Below are 22128 nucleotides of genomic sequence, written 5' to 3'. Positions count from 1 at the left end.
ATCAAAAATCATATTCATTATATAAAGAATATTTCAATTGACTTACAGAAATGTGACTTACAGAAATTGAGTTACAGAAATGTGCAAAATGTTACAAAAATGTACATTGTTTTCCCTAAAAATCCTCATCAAGCTTCTGTCATACATACTGTGTTCATTCATGACTTTACTCATCTTTACCATTCTCTGCAAATGCCACCCTCTTACCATATCATATCTTACCTTCCAGGTTTCACTGAAATAACAATATTAATTGATTATTTGAGCTGCTCATTATTATTTGAGTTTCTACAATGCTTATAAATCTGTTCTACATTATATAGCACTTCTATGCCCACCCCCCCTTTTTTGACCCTCACTTTTTTGGTGAAATGTTTTCTTAATATGCATTTATTGTGCAGTGACTACAAGCCATACACCCTGCTGGGGGCTAAGTTTATGTGATGGCGAAAGAAACAAAACACACACAATAAAAAAGAATGGTGGAGCCAGGGCCATGGAGAACAATGAAGTGTAAAATGGCCTACGGTCACAAACTGGAACCTAATCAAGAAACATTCTCAACCTTCAGTGGAGGCTCCCTTTGCAACTTCTGCTAAGAAAAATTCAGGATGCTAAGGAAGAGTAACTACTATTTGACATTCTGAATGCGAGTATTTATTATGGCTGTCTTATCCCCATTTTACTATTTAATGCTTAATACACCTGATATATCTGTATATCTATATATCTATATCATCTATCTATATCTATATATTATCTATCTCTCTATCTCTCTATCTCTCTATCTATGGATTCAGGGCTTAGAGAAGGGGATGAGAAATAGTAACTGGACATTTGTGTGTGTGTGTGTGTGTGTGTGTGTGTGTGAGTGTGTGTGTGCATTCTGGATCAAGAAAAGCCATATTAATTGGCTCTCAGTGCAAATTTTAGTAAAAAAAAAAAAAAAAGGAGGAGGAAGAGAACCACCACAGTATTCAGATCTTATGTAGGGACCATTACAATATTCTGAACTTTGAGTCTGATATCGTGACTGAATGGGTCCTTGAACAAGAAGAAAGATTCTGTTGGATGGAATCATGAAATATTTGCTTATACTCTGTACCAGGCCTGTCCTTGTGTGAGGACGATACTTTCCATTGACTCCAATGTATGTGAATGTGGCACTTTAAGCAAGGGCTTTAAGAGTCATCATGAATTCTGAATTTCCATTTTCCCAATTGTCATGAGTCTGGATAATCACAGACAAAGGCTTCTTTTTTAGCTTGGGTTCAGCAATGAAAAAGACTTGCCACAAAGCCAAAACTCCTGCAAGGGACATTAACATGATTGAGAAATCAACTTTTGTTCTTGTAAGCTAATGAGAACTTAGTTTACTTTTTTCTGCAAGACAGCTTAGTCAAAGTTATATGATAAAGAAATAAAACAAAACACACATTGTGTCATCATAAAACTTAATGGTCTATTAGCACAGAAAGCTCTTAATTTAATAATTGCAGAAAAAATATAAAACTGTAACTGAGAAAAGTGTTATAAATAAGAATCATAAAGAGACTCTGTTAAAGGAGTATGCAGTAGTAATAGATGTCAAAGGAGGTACTCCTGAGCAGAATTGCCCTTACACCCTGAGAAGAGGGCTTCCTGCCCAAGTCCTATGCCTCTAGAGACTCAGGTTTCAGAATGCTTTCCTCAAAAACTTCCAAGTCCTACTTTGATGCTGGGACAGCTCAGGCTGGCAGTGCCATCTGAATGGGGTATTCCAGGTCTGGACCTTGATAACATGGGCCCTAGTACCCATTTATCTCCTTTGAAGAAAATAACTTAATGAAAAGAAAAATTTTATAACAGCACCAGAATCACTATGTCATTATAAGATTATGTATCTCTGAAGTCTACTCATTGAATAGAGCTGTAACTTATATTTCACATTTTTAAGTATTAGAGAATCATTGGTGACAAATTCCGTCTATATGAAAATGGTCATCATAGGTGAAGGCTACTATCTGTATATAATATATTACCATGCAGAAATGAAAATAAATACAACAAATGTGTGGATATAAAAACTCATAAATTTCAGAAACACAATGTTGAGTGAAAGATGATAAACATAATAAGATTTAGCATAATGTAATTTTTTCATGGATTTGAAACACATCCTGGTAAATTGGCTTCAATGAACAGCATTATTACTATAGTAATGCACACACAGGAATCTCATTTCCTAGCAACGTTGGGGGGGTACTCTATAGTGAACCAATGATATCAAAGAATAAAAATAGGAATTGATGTTTTTGTTACATGTTGGTGGAATATTGCAAAATGTACCCATACCATAATTTATAAAATATCCAATATTTTACCTTACAAAACTCAAGTAATATGGTTAAAATAAATTATAAATACAGATCTGATAAATTATTTGGCTAAAATGTTACCCTTTAAGGGAAAATACTCTGAAATTCTCTTTTCACTCTTTTTTTCAGGCCCCCGGCAGTTCACACTGATTTCCATGTTGCCTTATAAAGGCAGTATTAATTCACCCACCTATCCAAAAATTTTTTTGAAATTGTTTGCAATAACAACATCAGGTGCCTATAATGTAAATGGGAAGGGGTAGGGGAGACTAAAGGCAAATGATAAATAATATAAGTACTATGAATGAATTAAAAAATTTGATCATCTTTATTCCAAGCTGTTATTATCAATTTGAAAAAGAATTTAACATGATTGGGAAGATCAGATATTCCCAATGTATATCTCTGATTTTCTTTTTTATTCCTAAAAATCTAAAGCATTTAAAAACAAATTACTTCCAGGGACTTCTCATGCTTCCCCATGTAGCTTATAGTTACTGCCACCTAATGAACATGCCTACTCCCTGAAATTTACTAATTTACTAACATTGAACATTTTGAACACTTTTCATTACCACATCTAAATTGGCACCATTCACACTACAGCAATGAGGTAGGCAGTTGGGGTCTGTTTCCTCCATTGAGGCCCTCATTTCATTAAATAGTCCCGTTGTTTTAATGTTTTCTTTGCTTATTTTTCTATGTTTCTTCTTTAAGCACAGAGTACCCTTAGTCTATTTCCTTCCTTTTTGCTTTAAAGGTCAGATACTTGTTTTCCTAACACATTTGTTAAAGTTATGCAACATATATATTCATAGTAAGTAAATAAATTATGGGTCTACAAAAAATATCCATGGTTCAAGCAAATATTGTTCAGTTTTGCCTCCCAGTGTAAGAAAAGCCACCCAATACAGATCTTCCCATTATGTCTAGCATCAAACTGAGGTCTGGATTCCATCTATTGGGGCCATACTTTTTTTTTTTTTGATTGACTTATTTGTTTTTATTATTGATTGATTGATTGATTGGGTTTCTTTAGTATCTTCCTTCTATTTCATGGGCACTATTGTTTGCCCATTCAAATTAGCTCTCTAACGTCCAATGTTACTTAAATGATTTAAAAAATATTTCCATACATACTCTTTTAAATATGTCCCAAGTTTAAAGTAACCACCTGAGTGACTCATCATATCATAAAATAACTTCCTGGGTCATCATATTATGGTTACCTAATTATGTAGATTATTGAATTCTGTCGGCAGATTTTAGGCTTCCACCAATAATTTTGTATACCCTAGATTCACCTGAGAAAGACATCCTCATTAACTTTCTGAAATCTCTCTACTTTATGAGGTCAAGCTCCCTTTCCTAACTCACTAACAATTTAAGAAAATATATTCCCTAGAACTACCCTACCCAGGTAGATATTTGATCTTATTTTATATTTCATGCAATTCTAGATTTGCCTCTTAAGAATCCATTGCATTCAGTACGTATTTATGTATGTATGTATGCATGTATTTATTTTCCATAGCTTCTTTTTGGCCTAACATATTAAAACCTCTTTTGTAAAAAAATGAACATTGCTAACCAATTCCAAAGGAAAGAAATGTGAGAAGTACTTGCTGTTTAACCTCAATGTACTCATTATGTGTTCATTGATAACATCAGCTATCTCACTGTGTTTGATCTCCATCTGGTTCCCAGTTACACAACCATTGTTTAAAACCTATGCAATGGAAAATACAGAAATAAGTCAAATGATGGTAGAAAGGATAGGGATATAACCAGAACCCCAAAGATAAGACACAGTAATTCAATCTGTGGCCATTTTTTGGGTCAGTTTATTTTTGGCCCTTGAAACACTTTTAAATGACTTTAAGAAACATTTAAGAGGCAGTTTTCTAATGGCCACTGACTTGTGTCTAACTGAACATTTATTTTTATTACTTTATTTTTATTTTTTCCTCATTTCAAGTTTTTATTTAAATTCTAGTTAGTTAACACGTGGTATGATATGAATTTCAAGGAGTAGAATTTAGTGATTCATCACGTTCATGTAACACCCAGTGCCCAATACAACAAGTGCCCTCCTTAATGCCGACTACCCATTTAGCCCATCTCCCACCCACCTTCCTTCCATCTACCCCAGTTTGTTCTCTCCCCCAGTTAACAGTCTGTTACGGTTTGTGTCTCTCTCTCTCTCTCTCTCTCTCTCTCTCTCTTTTCTTCATTCTCTCTGTTTTGTTTCTTAAATTCCACATATGAGTGAAACCATATGATATCAGTCTTTCTCTGACTTATTTTGCTTAGCATAATACACTCTAGTTCCATCCACATAGTTGCAAATGGCAACATTTCATTCACTTTGATGGCTAAGTAGTATTCCATTTTTATATATACACCACATCTTCTTTATCCATTCATCAGTCAATAGATATTTAGGTTCTTCCCATAATTTGCTTATTTTTCATAACACTACTATAAACATTGGGGTACATATGCCCCTTCAAATCAGTATTTTTTGTATCCTTTGGGTGAATATCAAGTAGTGTAATTGCTGGGTCATTGGGTAATTCTATTTTTGATTTTTTTTTTTTTCTGAGAGAGAGAGAGAGAGAGAGGAGTGGGGGAGGGGCAGAGGGAGAGAGAGACTTTTAAGCAGTCTCCTTGCCTAGTGCAGAGCCCTATATGGGGCTCCATCCCACAACCCTGAGATCATAATTTGAGCCGAAATCAAGAGCTGGACACGTAACCAACTGAGCCACCAGTTGCCCCTATTTTTAATTTTTGGAGGAACCTCCATACTGTTTTCCACAGTGGCTGCACCTGTTTGCATTCCCACCAACAGTGTAAGAGAGTTTCTCTTTTTCTACATCCTCGCCAACATCTGTTGTTTCCTGTGTTGTTAATTTTAGCCATTTGACAGGTGTGAAGTGATACCTCATCCAACTTTTGATTTGTATTTTCCAGATTATGAGTGATGTTGAGCATTTAACATTTCAAAGAACATTGATCCCAGAAACAGGTGTTTGCATCCTCTTGGAACATTTAAAACTGATAACATAATCTGAAATACAAATAAATAAATGCATTCTACATATTGATGACCATAAATTTTGTATCTGCCTGATTTGAAACAGTCTCAGAAAAATTATTTTTTGTATCTTTATCTGTAAATCAAATCTAAACCTTAACCAGTTGTAAGCTGCTGCATCCAAACACAACACTTTGTCTTCCTCTGAGGGGTATTGACCCCAACTGAAAAAGGTAACTTCTTTCATAAACAATTTTGGCCCATGTAAATATTTAAGATCATCATTAGTGTGTAACATGGAAAATATAATTTGAATATTAGATAAATGCTATAATCAGTAATAGTGTATTTTTCTGGCTTAGTGAAAAAAACAGAGTCATGATGAGTACTTCAAGATAAAGGGAATTAATACAGGAATTAAACCTTACACAAAAATGGGGAGTGCTGAGAAAATGAATGTCTGGAGTGGAAATCACAAGATTGTACTCAGAGCCACTGAAGATTCTACTTTAGAGACTGACAGGTGAAAACATGGAAGTTTTCAGAAGTAAGAAACCAAAACAAACAAGAAGAACAACAAAAATGTCCATCTTCCTGAGCAAAATCATGAAAGAAAGGTTCAAGAATAGGGACTGTGTGTAGCGAACACCTCGATAGCTCCACAAACAAGCAGTTGGGGTGACATAAGGCCACCGTTGGTCAACTGGATCATAAGTTGGGAAGATAAGCTAAATGCAGAACAAAGAATGACTGGGGTCATGTCTGTGTCTGTCATCTATCTGAACATAATGACCTTTGTAGGATAATTGACAATGCTTCAGCTTTGCCCTCCAAACCTCAGGTAAGGTCTTCTTTTAGCCACTTGTAACTTAAAATCATAGATGGAGAGATAATCTGAGAAACCTAGTTTCCATGTTAACCAGGTTGACATTAGCACAATCCAAAAAACCAAGTACACATTTAACTTGAAAAAGACTTTAGGCTACCCTGACAATCACTTTATTTATAGTATTATTGAAATGTAAACATTTTCTAACCTTTTCATCCTTAACTTTCATCCTTAACTGAGAAGAAAATTTCATAATAGCACCAGGATAATTATGCTGACAAGATTATATTCCTCTCAAGGCTCCTCATCTAATGGAATTTTAACTTATATTTCCATATTTAACTCAAAGAAATTAATGTCTGTAATTCAGATTTTTCAAAATAGAATTTTAAGTATAGAATCCATTTTCAGTATTCTCTGACTATAACCTTTAACCATGAGGTTGTGGTGACCATTAAATTAGTAAACTTTATATGTTATCAGAAGTTACATATATTTGTTTAATTTAAAATATTTAATATGGGAATTTGCTCACTTATTCTGTAAATTAACTCATCAGATTTATTTATGTAGGTTCTCATCTGGGCAGAGGCTGTTTTGCCTCATGCTTTGCTATGGATGCATAAAAAAATAATAAAATACTCTGGCAGAGCAGATTCAAACCCAAGGCAAAGTTTGATTTTGTTCCTTACTGGTTTCACTTAAAATTCATGACCACAGACCTCAAATGGGAACTTGATGCTGCCTAGAAATCTAATATATCTCTCTAGTATAATCATTTTCCACTCTTGAAACTGTTTTATACCCTTAGCTCTTTCCTCAATATCCAACTGCTATTCCTCTTTCCTCTCAGCTAAAGTCTTCATCTCAGATTGCTTGAGAAAATAAAAGTATTGGGGAAAACCATCTCAAATTCTTATCTCTAAATCTCAAAGTCAACCTTTCTCTGAAATTATTATCTTAGTCTTCCCTCCTGTTAAATGGGAGGGTTATTCCATCTTTTTCAAAGTCCAGACAGACTCTTGAGAAATCACCTAATTATAAATCAGAGCATACCATTTCCAAAATTATTCTCTTGATTTATCCATCTTCTGGTGACACAGGATTGCCTCAAGCATCCAATTCTAGAAAGTGCCCCTCTTCCTTTTACCTGCTTGGTTATGGCTGTTTATGTGTTAGTAATGGAGCAAGATCTACAATCCCTCTCTAGTTCATGGGATAGCCAAATTGTGCCAATCAGTCCCTTCCTGGAAATGTTGGAAAATAAACTAGAGAATAAGTCCAGTATTTCTTATGGTAGCTGAAACCCTTACATACAAAAACAAGAAATTGTCAATATCCAGGTTTGGCCAGGTGAAACAGAAAAGAGATTCTATGTGTTGAAAACAAAAGGAAATTAATGAACATTCTCAGAAAGACAAGCAGAGGCCATAGAGGGAATGAGAGACCTGTTGATGTATGAATTCCTGACTTCAACTTTTTTCTGAGATCTAGTAGGATTCCTATTGTTGAGTTCTAAAAAAGGTCCCAGTGTGTTACAACGAATTTCTCTTTAAACTGAGACTAACTCAACTAACTTTCAGTTACTTATATTCAGCAGAATGCTAACTATCTCTTGTTTCTTAAATATTCCCTGAGTTGCATTTCTGGAATCCAAGTCTGCAGTTTCTTTTGTTCCTGGGCACAATTTGGGTCTCCTGTCAAACTGAAATAAATTTTCCTTCCTTGCTTGCTCTGTGTTTTAGTGAAAAACAAACAAACAAACATCATTTCTTATACTGGAATCTATTGCACTATTTATCATGGCCCATTACATTGTAGTCACTTATGTGTGTTTATCTTCTGCAAGACTGTAAGTCCTTTTCCTGGAGGACAAGGCAATATTTTATCCTTCATTCTATCACAGCTAGTACCTAGAAGAGTGGCACATGGGTGGGTTCAAAATAAATATTTATTAAATTATGTGTTACATTTTGAATATTTCACTTTAATTGTAAATATATTAAGGGGTGAAATGGTATTACTTCATTTAATCCAATAAAGTTTCTAATATGTTCAATGAACAATTTAATATTAGTTCCCAGAAAATGACCTATTATCCTGATCAGGTCACTGATAAATGGTTTAAGGAGTGGTATATTAATGTAACTGCAATTTATGATTTTAAAAGTAAGTTTTAGTGCAGCTTTAACTACAGGCTGCATTCCAAAGCTCATTGTAAGAAAGTGATTCATGCATGTTGTGCTTTGTAATAACTTTCTTCAATTACTGAATGACTTTGCTTTACAGTTTATCATGTGACCAGGCAGTTCATAAACTCCCCAGTTACTGGAAACTCATTAAATCTATATATTAATTCAACATATTTCCATAATAGGAGAATCTTTTAAATGTAAATCATGTTAAATCATTTTTCACCATTATGGGGATATAATTAAATTATATTCAACTCACATTAATGTTTCATTTTTTGGTTTTGTGGTTTGTCAGCCCTTGGATTTTGATCATTAGCACAGTTTTGACAGCAAGCTATGTCATCAGAATAAACAAAGAAATTCTTGATGGAAATCTAAGATACTAAAAAATTTGGACCATGAGAGAACTGAGAAGTTGGAATTAAGACAGACGTGGAGTTACAAAAATCAGCAAAGCAATCAAAAAACAATAAAAAAAAAAGTCATGTAAATAGTGGCAAATAATTATCATGTTATACCAGCCAAAAATTAATGCCAATATTTCAGCAACTAGTCTATAAACAATTTAAATACATGAGAAAAAAATTAGAGAATAAGCAAGATGGGTGATTAAAACACAGAGAATAATCAGAAATCAGGCTCTCTCATCAAGATTGTAGACCACCCATGTACTGTTTCTTCTTTTGCTCTCCACATCTCATGTGTGAGCAAGCTAGAAGGGCAGAAACCAAAACAACAGAGTAAGCCTACCATAGAGAAGAGAACAGGAGACAGCAGTCATCAGCATACAGGATATTTTAGAAACTTATGGAACATGGAAAGCTGCTGGTAGTATCTATCTGTTTTGCTTATCTACTTGCCTTCATAACCTCAATAGTCTGTTGAGAGGGGAAAAAAAAGGAACAACATGACCACATTAAATTCAATTCAATGAGAACCTGAGGCGGGTCTTTGTAGTTTGTCACCAGCCATGCTGCTCAGCTGTGTCTGTCCTGCCTTCTTCCCATTTTTTATTCTCATGGAAGTTCCAAATCAGCAAACTCAAAAAAAGGGACTAGACAGCTCTCCATTAAAATTTTTTGTTTAATTTATGGGACCATAAGTAAATACATACATAAATAAATAAATAAATAAATCAACATTAGTCTATACAGGCATACCTTGGGAGATACTGTGAGTTCATTTCCAGACCACTGCAATAAAGTGAATATCACCTTAAAGCATATCAAAAAAAGTTGTCAGTTTCCCAGTGCATGTAAAAATTATGTTCACACTAAACTGTTGTCTATTAAGTATGTAATAGAATTCTGTCTAAAAAGACAATGTACATGTACTTAATTAAAAAGTACTTCTAAAAATGCTAACCATCATCTGAACTTTCAGTGAGTTGTAATAACTGATCACAGACCACCGTAACAAATATAATAATAATGAAAAAGTGAAATATTGTGAAAATTACACTTTGGCATAGAGTAAGCAAGTGCTGAGGTGAGCAAGTGCTGTCGGAAAAGTAGCTTGACACAGGGTTGCTGCAAACCTTCAATTTGTAAAAAAAAACAAAAACAAAAACAAAAATACACCACCAATATCTGTGAAGAACAATAAAGCAAAACACAATAAAATGAGGTATGCCTGTAACTTAAAGAGAGCTTGAATTCTGATCATTTGTCTAGCCATTAGTTTTACTTTGTGCTCTAATATTTTGTCTTCCTAGTTCCTTTTTTCTTGTATATCTTAACACTGTTTTCTGAGCTATTGGTTTTGGTGTCTTTCCTTGTTCCTCAAACACCTTTCCTCAAAACTACATACCAAGCCAAATCCCTTCTATCACCAGCATGTTGGGAGAGAAACAGACACAGGGTGGTGGGGAGGGATTTCTGTTCTTTTGTAGCTTGGTGTTGTTTGAAGGATTCTGACACTAGGTGTTAGGGCTGTCATTGAAGATGGCCATTTGAAATAGATGACAGTTGTCTTCAGAGTACTTCTTATACCTTATCCCTATATTTTAAATTGTTAGCAAGAAGGAAAGAGATGCAATACCCATGGAGAGAGTGGTTGTAATCACCATAAACAAAAAATAAAAGCAATTATTTTTGAGAAATTGAATGGGGTATAGTAAGCAGTATATTTTATTTTATTTTTTAAAAATTTTTCAATGTTTGAGAGAGAGAGAGAGAGAAAGAGAGAGAGAGAGCAGGGGAGGGGCAGAGAGACACAGAATCCAAAGCAGGCTTCAGGCTCTGAGCTGCCAGCACAGAGCCTGATGCAGGGCTCAAACCCACGAACTGTGAGATCATGACCTGAGCAGAAGTTAGACACTTAACCAACTGAGCCACCAAGGCACCACAGTGAGCAGTATATTTTAATTTTCATTTTATGTTCATCAGATCAGTTTGCTTTATGTGTTATACATGTGTATACATGTGTATAACACATAAAGCAAAAGCATTTAGTATGTTGATAATTAAAAAGATAGATGTTAGTAGCAGGACAAGGCTGACAAAGCATATGATCAGGGAGCAAAGTCTCTGGTAAAAGTAAAAATAAACCAGAATAGATGAGATTCCATGTATTCTGGCTTAGGGGAACATTAGTAGCTGACATAGTTTTCTTTGACCTGAAGACACTATGTGGCCATCACTGAGCTGAAAGCAATATAAGAATGGTGACTGGTAGAAGCAAAATTTAAAGTAATTTTATGGGGCAAAAGAAAGTAAAATTTTCTGGTACAGTGATATGGAAAAATTCTTATTATATTTTGTACTTATTATATTTGTCCCCAATAATTCTGGGGACATTTTCTCAGTTTCATATGTGTGTACTTTATAGCTGAAGTCAGAAAGACAGGTTTTTCACTTGTCTTCAAATTTGGTCTCACCATTTACTGTCTGTATGAAGTTGGCTTGGTTCATCCCGGGTATCAGTTTCCTCATGGGAGAAATCAGAATAAGAACACCTTTTAGTTTATACATTGGGTAAATTAAATGAGATATTTTATGCTTACAACCAAGGATGTACACATATTCTAGAACCTTACTCTTAATTCTACTCAACCTTACTCTAAGGAGAGATACTAGAACTTCATTTAAATATTAATTCAGGTTGGGGTGCCTGGGTGGCTCAGTTGGTTGAGCATCTGACTTTGGCTCAGGTCATGATCTTGCTGGTTAGTGAGTTCTAGCCCCACGTTGGGCTCTGTGCTGACAGCTCAGAGCCTGGAGCCTGCTTCAGATTCTGTCTCCATCTCTCTCTCTCTACCCCTTCCCTGCTCATGCTCTCTCTGTCTCTCTCTCTCTCAACTATAAATAAACATTAAAAAATTAAAGTAAATATCCAGATACGTTACCCAATAAAATGAGTATGTACAAAGTATCAAATTCTGATGAACCATTTTGTGATACAAATTCCAATGTAAGTTTACTGTCCTCTATAAAGTATTAATTTTGGAAACTGTCACAAATAACAGTGAACTTAATGCATTCTCTATCAGGCAGTTTCACATACACCATCTGATTTGCAATACACAAAAATTGTGATATTTTTGTGATAAGGAAAATGAAAATTAGAGCAGAATTATCACCCAGTTTATAATTAGAAAGATGTGAATTTAAAACCATGTTGGTTTTAATCCTGTACTCGTGATTCCATAGTACTATTATAGTAACTATAATGCATACTATCTCTCAATAGGAAATGGGAAAAGAGATAACTTCCTTGACTCTCACCATTATACTCAACTTATTATCTACTTCTAAATCAAGGCCCCTGAATTTCATATTAAATATGACCCCCAGATGAACAGGGTTAATTTTTGTACCCTTTAGTTCTTTGGAATTTCTTGGCAGTTTGAAACGTGGTCTCCTTGGTGTGCCTTACTTCTGATCTGTTCTCTGGCCCCATTTGCAGTGAACATAAATGTGGCAATAACATTGTCAAAAAATACTACACCACTTTCTTAGATTGCATACTCACACATGCAGTATCTTATAAGGATATGTTTGTCATATATCTCTGAAAATATTTAAGAATATATAGAAGATATCCCAATGTAGAAGTAAAAAGATTAATTGTGGATATATGATGGTGTATATGTAGGAATTGTTTGAAAAGGCTGTCTTTATAAAGAGTATTGTCTGTTGCAGTCAAAAAGTGCAGTAGTTTAGCGATATTAAAATTATTTTGTTTACATTAAAAAATTAAGAGATGTGGATCATCACCATTAATTAAAGAGATGAATTAAAAGAAAACAAAATAGCATCGCTTTATTCTCAAGTGCATCACCAAATTATTTCATAAACTTCACTCCTTTCTTGCATCTCAGGTAGAATCGCTGTACATTTTAAACTATAGCTATTTATTGCTTAATGACTTAATTATAGACATATTTTGACAAATAAAGACTATTTCAAGTTTTAAGCTTTTTTACTTTTCATCTAAATCATGGAGATAATAGGGGCGCCTGGGTGGCTCAGTCAGTTTAGCGTCCGACTTCAGCTTAGGTCTGATCGCAGTGTTTATGAGTTCAAGCCCCATGTCAGGCTTTGTGCTGACAGCTCAGAGACTGGAGCCTGCTTTGGATACTGTGTCTCTCTCTCTCTCTGAACCTCTCCCACTCACACTCTGTAGCTCTCTCTCAAATAACCTAAAATTTAAAAAAATAAATCATGGAGATAATATCACACTTTTAAATAACATTTAATTATTACTTTGGTTAAGATTTTATTTCTATGAAAACAGTAGTTATGATCTAAATATATCCTGACAGGACACTTCCAAAGGTATTTTAGAAAACAGATACATAATGCAATTGAAAGTTTTAATATAATGGGATACCTGGGTGGCTCAGTTGGTTAAGCTTCAGACTTCAGCTCAGGTCATGATCTCTCAGTTCATGGGTTTGAGCCCTCTGTTGGGCTCTGTGCTGACAGCTTGGAGCCTGGAGCTTGTTTGGATTCTGTGTCTCCCTCTCTTTCTGCCCCTCCCCTGCTTGTGCCCTCTCTCTCTCAAAAATAAATAAACATTAAAGATTTTTTATACTTTTAATGTGATTATAAATTTTATTTAAATTTTAAATGAGGGAAATACATGTGTATGAGTGTTTTAAAATTTAAAGCTAATGTTACTTTTAAAAATATCCTAAAAACATAATAATGAATATCATGAATTGGCTAAAATGTTAGTGTGTAAATATAATTTAGTTTATAAAAGCAGCATCACTTACACTTATTTTCCGCATTATCTGCTTTATTTTTTCATCTCTAAATTTGATAGTGTTTGCACTTCTCCACTGACATAGAGAATTAACACTTTTTTCCAAAAAATATTTCACTTAGGAAATGTCATTCTAAAAGAAAAAATAACTAGATATTTACTGGAACAAGACATGAAAAGAAAAGTAAAACATGAAGCAGAAACAAAGCCAATGTTAAATCAACAACAAATCTTCTCCAAAATACAACTACACAAATTCTGTTTTCAGCAAATTTATTTTGTAATTTGATAATGATTATTCCCTAAGTCTGATTTATAAAAAAAAAATACCTGATAAACTATGTTAAACTCATTTGTTGACATCCTCACATATTTAAAGCTATTTTGGAAAAAAAAAGTGTTTTGTTAGTCAAATAAAACATTTAACAGAAATGGTTATGTTAAACCAAAAAAAATTATATAATTTAGATTTTCAGGTTAGTGGAGGGACAGCCAGAGATTATTAATGGAACTTAAGAGACCATATAGAATTAGCCTATGTTAAAGATCTATAAAAATAACTATTATGAAATTTCAACGGTTCTAGACCACATAAAGGAGGAGAGAAGTTTTGTTGGTGTGGTGTCTGTTTCCTGCAGGAGTGTGCTTCTTTTAAGTCCTTAGGAGAGAATACTATTAGTCACTTTGATAGACATTGATGAGAAAAAGGAAAAACGATAATTATTCTGTGCCAAAATTAACTCTACTATTGAGAAGATTTTATAAGCCCTGTATTACTTCATTGTGCAAAGATAAGATGAAATTGACAAACTAGCAGATGATGGCCTGATGAAGAATACTTTTATTAATCTATAAAAGTATTCCAAGGAATACCTGCTGGGTGTCATAATAGTAAAATAAAATAAAGTTAAATGCTATAAATTATGGCACAAGTCCTAAGGAGAAGAGAGATATGTGTGTATATAGAATAGGCAGGAACACAGTTACCATGAAGAGTATTAAATAGTGAAGGAAAATAAGAATCAAGAAGAATACTATACTACATTTAAATATTATCCTGTGGGCAAACAGTGGACTTTCAAGTAGCCCATTAATGAAAGGTTATCTGACAACATAAAATGATAAATACCTGATACATTAAAAATAAAATATTTAATTGACTTCATGTTAAATTATTAATTATGTGATTAGTTATTGCTCTGAACCAAAATATTATGTGATTTTTTTTAATGTTTATTTTAGAGAGAGAGAAAGAGAGCTTGAGCCGGGGAGGGGCAGAGTGAGGGGGGACAGAGGAGCTGAAACCGGCTCTGGGTGGACAGCATGGCTCCAGATTTGGGGCTTGAACTCAAGAACCATGAGATCATGACATGAGATGAAGTCCCATGCTCAACCCACTAAGCCACCCAGGAGCTCCTTGTCTTCTAAATATATGTGATATAAGTAAATGTTCAAGAAGGATTCAGACTTAACATGTTAGCTGGTTTTAAACTAACTCTCATTCTGAAATTTCCAGTTAAACCATTTAGCTTCATTTTATTTGTGTGTAGGAATTGATTATTTAATAATGATAAAATACAAGATAATGAAACGGTGATACCATCTTTGTGAATTATTTAAAAACTACACACTTTCTGCATACTGCTCTACTGCATAGATAGAAAAGACAGGATATATAGTAACTTGGTAAAAATCATTATCAGGTTCACATTTAAGTACAATTTGAAACTTTTGATTGAAATTTTGTTCTTCTATAGACTTTTACACTTTCTTGAAAGGAAAAAATACAGCTTCAAATAACTTCCTTTTATTTATCTTGTCACTAAGCTGTTCACTATTATAGGTAGTTTTTATAACCGAGGGTGTCTTAGGTATAATGAGCTGAAATGCTATCTACAATAATCAAACCTTGCTCAGAAGTTTCTTTGAGTTTCTAAATTGGAAAGCTTCCCTTGCAGATTAACACTCTTATCTAATTAATGCATCATGCATACCTGTTTCACTATCTTGTTAGAAATCAAAAGTAATGTATATATGAGATAAAATAGAATATGTTTCAGTATGAGCATGTTGCCAGTAAGAAAGAAAACATGCTTATACTTTGTAAACTTTCCAAAAAAAGTATAAAAAATACTGTTCAAATTATAAAAATATACACACTTTATAGCTTAATTTACCCATTAAAGTCCCAATTTTATTACATAAGTTTAAACATATAAATATATTTGATACAATAAACAATGAAAATTGATGGATGGTTATTATCCTTTAGAAAATTACCAGATAGTAATTAAAGTAGTAAGGATACCAAACATTATATATAACATTTTATTAAAATTATTTTATTGAGGAGGGCACTTGTTGGGATGAGCACTGGGTGTTGTATGGAAACCAACATGTCAATAAATTATATTAGAATAAATAAAATAAAATTATTTTAGTCATGTTAGTTTATTAAAATATGCACTGGTCCGATGTCTGGCTATTACTTTGCTTTTTGACAGTTCTCAATTACTTTAAAAAGATAGCTAGAGTAACAGAAACCATATCTTGAAACCACTGCAATTCTAATTCTAAACTACACAGGAATCAGAATTCATCTGGAGATCTCCATTTAACCTGTTCTCACCACTCAGACAATTGGTTTCAATGGAAATTAATTCTAAAAGCAGAGTTAAGAGAATGAAGATGTATATATATATATAATTATATGTATAATGTATCTTTTGACCATCAAGCTAAAGGATATATATGTATCCTTGACCATCAAACTAAAATTTAGCATAATGACCACTTCCATTTGGAGCAGAGCATAAATTTATTAGGTCCAGTTGACAGGATCTATGTGATGTCATTCCAGGTATACAATTATATGCCTAAATCTTTAATATTTCCTAGACCTGCTTAAGGGTTGTGATATTATTTTAAGGAAGCATCATGCTATTCTAATAATTTTGACAATGAAATGAGAATAATTCATAACAAATTTACTTGTTCCAAACTTCTGGTAAGAGATCTATCATCAGAAAAAGCAGAAAGCAAGAACATTGGGGAACTTTTTAGAATATTTGTAACAAAATTATGGTAGATGAGAAACAGAAAGTGGTCAGCAGACAGACCAAACAAACAAACAAACAAAAACAAAACAAAACAAAAAAGAAGTCATCTGATCTGGAAGGTATTATTAACCCAGACTTCTGTTCTACATTAGGGATGTGATTACCTTAGCAGACCCTGTCTATAAGCAGAAATAGTATGAACCAGTCTCATAGATAATCACCACATATTCTGGGGAATTCATAATATTAGATATTACAGGGTCTGGAAATGCCATATCTTATGTATTCTCAGGGAAAGAAACATCTATATGAGTATTTTCACACTGTAAAATCTACAGCAGTGCTCCTCACACTCTGATGTGAATATGAATCACCTGGAAGATCTTATTAACATATAGATTGTGATCAGAAATCTAGGGTGGGATCTGAGATTCCACATCTCCAGTAAGATCCTGTGAACAACAATGCTGTATATTAATGAATTACATGTTTCTTCAATACCTTCCTGGTTCTACTGTCTCCTAAAATTATAAACATAAGTATTTTACTATAAATTAGAAGATAAAATTTCTTTAAGATGTTTTTCCCAGTATTTCATTCAAAATACTTTTTTCTCTCTTTTTGACATACAACTTATTTACTCTGTAGAGTCATACAATCTGTAGCCATTTCTGACTTCCAGAGAACAATTAAAAAAATCTTATATTGAAAAATTAAGGGAGGAGAATTATTAGAGAGAATAATCCTGGGAAGGAAAAGGGAGCAGATGGCAAATTTTCTCACCTTAGTCACTTCAACATTGTTCTCTATAAATATGTCTCATCACCATTCAGCCTGATTCTGTTTTGAGAATCAGGCTGGAAGAATTTGGCAGTTCACACATATAGTCTTATTTAATCTCATAGTAACCCTGCAAGACTTTTGTAGAAGGGGAAAATGCAGTTCAGAAAGGTTGTTAGTTGAGCAAGCTAAAAATTGAAAGAGCTGTTATTTGAAGCCAAGTCTTTTGGCTCTAAGACATGTATACTGTCTCCTTGGCTCTGTTCTGAAGAGTAGGGTTGCCAGTGTCTCTGAAATAAGCTTTGACTGTTTGACAGCCTTGACTAGGACACTTTTCTTTGGAACTTCAAAGATGATACTTTCATGGCAGTTGTAGACTTAACTCACCTATTTTAGACACAAGGGGCCATAGAAACAGTACACAACCCAGGTGGAAATCTAAGTGCAATGAAAGAGATTCTCCCCCTGGAGGTCACATAAGCTGCAAGATGGGGATAAGTTATAAGAGAAAGAAGCTAGACATGGTGGGAAGAAGCTCGCTGGATTCCCCCCCACCTTCTCACTCCCCTTAAATGTTCTAACTGTAAGAATATGATAGTTAAAAGGGAATAATTATCCATTAATAAAAAAAGAGATTCATGAAGGAATAGAATTACCCTGATATCATATGATCTATGAAATGGCTCTATTGATGATACAATGCTTAACTGACTACTGGAGGTATTAGGATTTGTGATGTTTAATTTTATGTGTCATCTTAACTGTATCACAGTGTGCCCAGATATTTGGTCAAACATGATTCTGGGCGTATTCGTAAGGCCGTTTCTGAATGAGATTAATATTTCAATCAATAGGCTGAGGAAAGCAGGTTGACCTCCCTAATGTATTCTGTTGATTATGTTTAAACCAAACTAATGTAGCTTGTTTCTACATTCAGGATTTCAGGACAGTGTTTATATAAAAGTGTGCATGTGGGAATTTATGTTTACTTCATTTTACTTCTCTTAAATTAATCATTCAGGTTTTCAGAGAGGTTGCAATATTTTAGTAGCTTTCAATGGAGTACTTGAAAATGTTGGATTTATGATGTTTTTTGGAATGTAGAGCATCTATATATACATAAGCATCTATATGCATAAGCATCTACATGATGCTATATGCATATGCATCTACATGAACATGCATGCTTCCACTAACAGTTACTTGGCTAGCCCTATTCCTTACTCTCTCTCTCATGTGCTATGAAGGCTCAAGGTAACCAAGAATGGTTTACACGTTACAGAAGTTGTGACTGATGTCATAAAGTCTGCAGACATTATGGCAATAGGCTGCACACCATCCGTAGCCTAACTAAAAATAATGAGTATGGATGATATGTGATAAAGCAAAAACCTTTTTCCCTATCCCCATATATTTAAAGCTATTTCTGTTTTAAATATCCTATTGTCATCTTATTTACATTCATGAAATTTTAGGTGATATCAGAGGACATAGGAGGAGAGGTAAGGTAATAATAACTTCTATCCCCAATTTGAGCTTATTATCTTATTATTAGAAAAATTTAACACTCTAAGAGATGCGGCCCATCTCATGAGTACTGAATGGTTGTCAAAAATATCCAAGCCTTGCTCTAATAACTTTTTTATTGTTTAAGGGAAAAATGGAACTCTAGGTATTCTAAAATCAGAATAGCTCTGATAAATAGATGAAGAAATGAATAATCAATACAGAAGAAGTTTATTCAAATTTGAGGAAGTATTTTAAACTATTCAGTATATTAACTTGGAAAATACTTGTTTTATTTAATATTGTTTCCTGCTTTTTCCCAAAATTAAACTTCAGTGTTGGGAATCAAAATTGACAAATAGCCAGCATTCAGTTGGTCCTTTAGTTCTTGTACATCCTTTGTTTTTCCAATCATCCTTCTGTTCCCTTTGTAGGGAATATAATCTCTATAAAATCTTATCTCTGGGTAGCCAGGGAGAAGTGGGACAGTAGGCAAATTCAACTGCAGGCCTGTGGGATGGCCATCCTATGTGTAATATTTGGGCAACTACCTCTAATAAAAAGTATTAAGGAAATAAATTGCTTTGGGAAGGAAGAGGTAGTGAAATCCTCCTCAAACCAGTAAATATCTTCAGAGGACTAAAAATATGTGGGCTCCATTCAAGAAGTTAAATAAATAATTGCATAAGGATATAACTTAAATGCATAAGGCACAGGCTGTGATACCAATCCATAGAAAAGATGCAGACTTGAAATCAGCTGATGTCTAGAGATGAAAACAAGAAAAAAAAAATGAGAGAAACAAGGAGTAGTGGACCTATCTCTGACACACCTATAAGCTACTCTGGAGATTATAGCCCTCAGGGTCTATTTCCTCCATCCTGTCTAAAATCTCAGTTAACTAATAATAAAATTGTTGTAAATCATTATAATTAATAAAATTGTCAAGTAAACTTGAATTTTTAGACAATATCTGTTCTTAGTATCTGTATGTTTTTTATTCAAATCTGTTCAGGCTTAGAATTAAATATAGAGGTGATTAAGTTAACCCAGTTTATTACATGGACACCTCTGTGTAATATTTAGAAACAATCTCTGTATGATTGCTATTTAAAGTATTTATGATATTTACAGGCATTGTAATGGTGGAATGTGTTACTGTTTTTCTTATCAGTATATTCACATTAATGTATTAATTCTAAGAGGTTTTTAAGTAATTGTAAGACACTCTTGTTTTATTTGTTAAAATGCCTTATCAAGCTCTTGAAGTCACTGCACTGTTGGTGGGAATGCAGATTGGTACAGGCACTAGAAAATAGTGTGGAAGTTCCTCAAAAATTAAAAAAAAAATAGAATTATCATATGATATAGTAATTTCAATACTGGGTATTTGCCCAAAGAAAATAAAAACACTAATCTGAAAATATATATGCACCTCTATGTTATTGCAGCATTACTTACAATAGCCAAGATATAGAAGCAATCCAAATATCCCTCAATAGATGAATGCATAAAGAAGGTATGGTATATGTATATAATGGAATATTAGTCATAAAAAATGAGATATTGCTATTTGCAACAGCATGAATGGACCTATAGGGTGCAATGCTAAGTGGAATAAGTTAGATGGAGAAAGAAGATACCATATGATTTCACTTATATGTGAAATTTAAAAAACAAAACAAAAAAGAGACAAGTAAATGAAAAAACAGAATTGTAAATACAGAGAACAAACTGGTGGTTCCCAGAGGGGAGGTAGGGTGAAATAGGGTGATTAAGAGTATGCTTACCATGATGATGAGCACTGAGTACTGTATAGAGTTGTTGAATCATTATATTGTACACCTAAAACAAACAAACAAACAAACAAACAAACACCTTGTCAAGGTCTTAAAGCCAATAAGTTCAATAATAAAATTAAAAGCATTAAACATATAAATTCAGCTAAATAGCTGATTGTTTAAAGGTATTCTGTTGAATTTGAGATGATCAAACAATAAAAATTTCTCCAATAGTAAACATTTCATTTTATGTAAAAGTTATGTATTTACAATGGAATAACAAGAATTAAAGACTGGTAGACCTTTGAAACATATGATTTCAATTAAGTGATTAATAAAACTAAGTAACTCTAGTCTTTTATGCATGTAAACTTTCCTCAGACACAAAACGTCTCATAGTCTCAAAAAGAGACCTTTATAATTTGTTTAATCAAGGGTGTGGGAAGTACAGAAACCAGTGTTACTATTTTAAGTAAAATAATAGTAATAATAACGATAAAAACAAAAATCATTGAAGGGTTAGAGGACTGGAAGTTAAGGAACTACCATAAGCTCTTTGCATCTAAGTCAAACACTGCAGCTGAAATCCAGAGTCAGGAAAATGTTCTCCTGTGGTCATCATCATTCACCAACCACACAGTACCGTACCCACAAAACTGGAGACCAAGTAGTCTAGCCACTGTGAATACTCTATTCTTTTTTTTTTTTTTTTAATTTTTTTTTCAACGTTTATTTATTTTTGGGACAGAGAGAGACAGAGCATGAACGGGGGAGGGGCAGAGAGAATGGGAGACACAGAATCGGAAACAGGCTCCAGGCTCTGAGCCATCAGCCCAGAGCCCGACGCGGGGCTCGAACTCACGGACCCCGAGATCGTGACCTGGCTGAAGTCGGACGCTTAACCGACTGCGCCACCCAGGCGCCCCTACTCTATTCTTTTGACTCATTCAAGGTGAAACATTCTGAATCTCATTAAAGTGCCTTAAAGATACAACCTAGTTCACTTCCAGAACTCTGTTAACAGGGAAGGAGGAGAAGTACAGGTTTTTAGCTTGCTTCTTTCCTCAGATAGAGGGAAAGTGGAATGGAGGTTGAGAGAGCCAAATAATCATCTTGCACATTCATGGTCAGAAATCCAGGAGAGTGTATGAAGTATAAAGATTGTTTTAAGTGACTGAAAAAAATATATTTGACATTGAAACGTTCACGTAGTGATTGAGATGCACTTGTTTTGCAACTATTACTTCAAAGTAGGGCTATATTTAAGAAGACACGTTAACAGTTTTATAAGCCCACGTCATTAGGCAGCATAAAACAGAAACCGTTTGCATGTAATCATTCCTATCTTCAAGTAACATGAGAAAAAGACATTT

This window comes from Lynx canadensis, chromosome A1 (assembly GCF_007474595.2).
Source record: "Lynx canadensis isolate LIC74 chromosome A1, mLynCan4.pri.v2, whole genome shotgun sequence".
Taxonomy (NCBI): domain Eukaryota; kingdom Metazoa; phylum Chordata; class Mammalia; order Carnivora; family Felidae; genus Lynx; species Lynx canadensis.
This window is presented reverse-complemented; position numbering follows the sequence as displayed.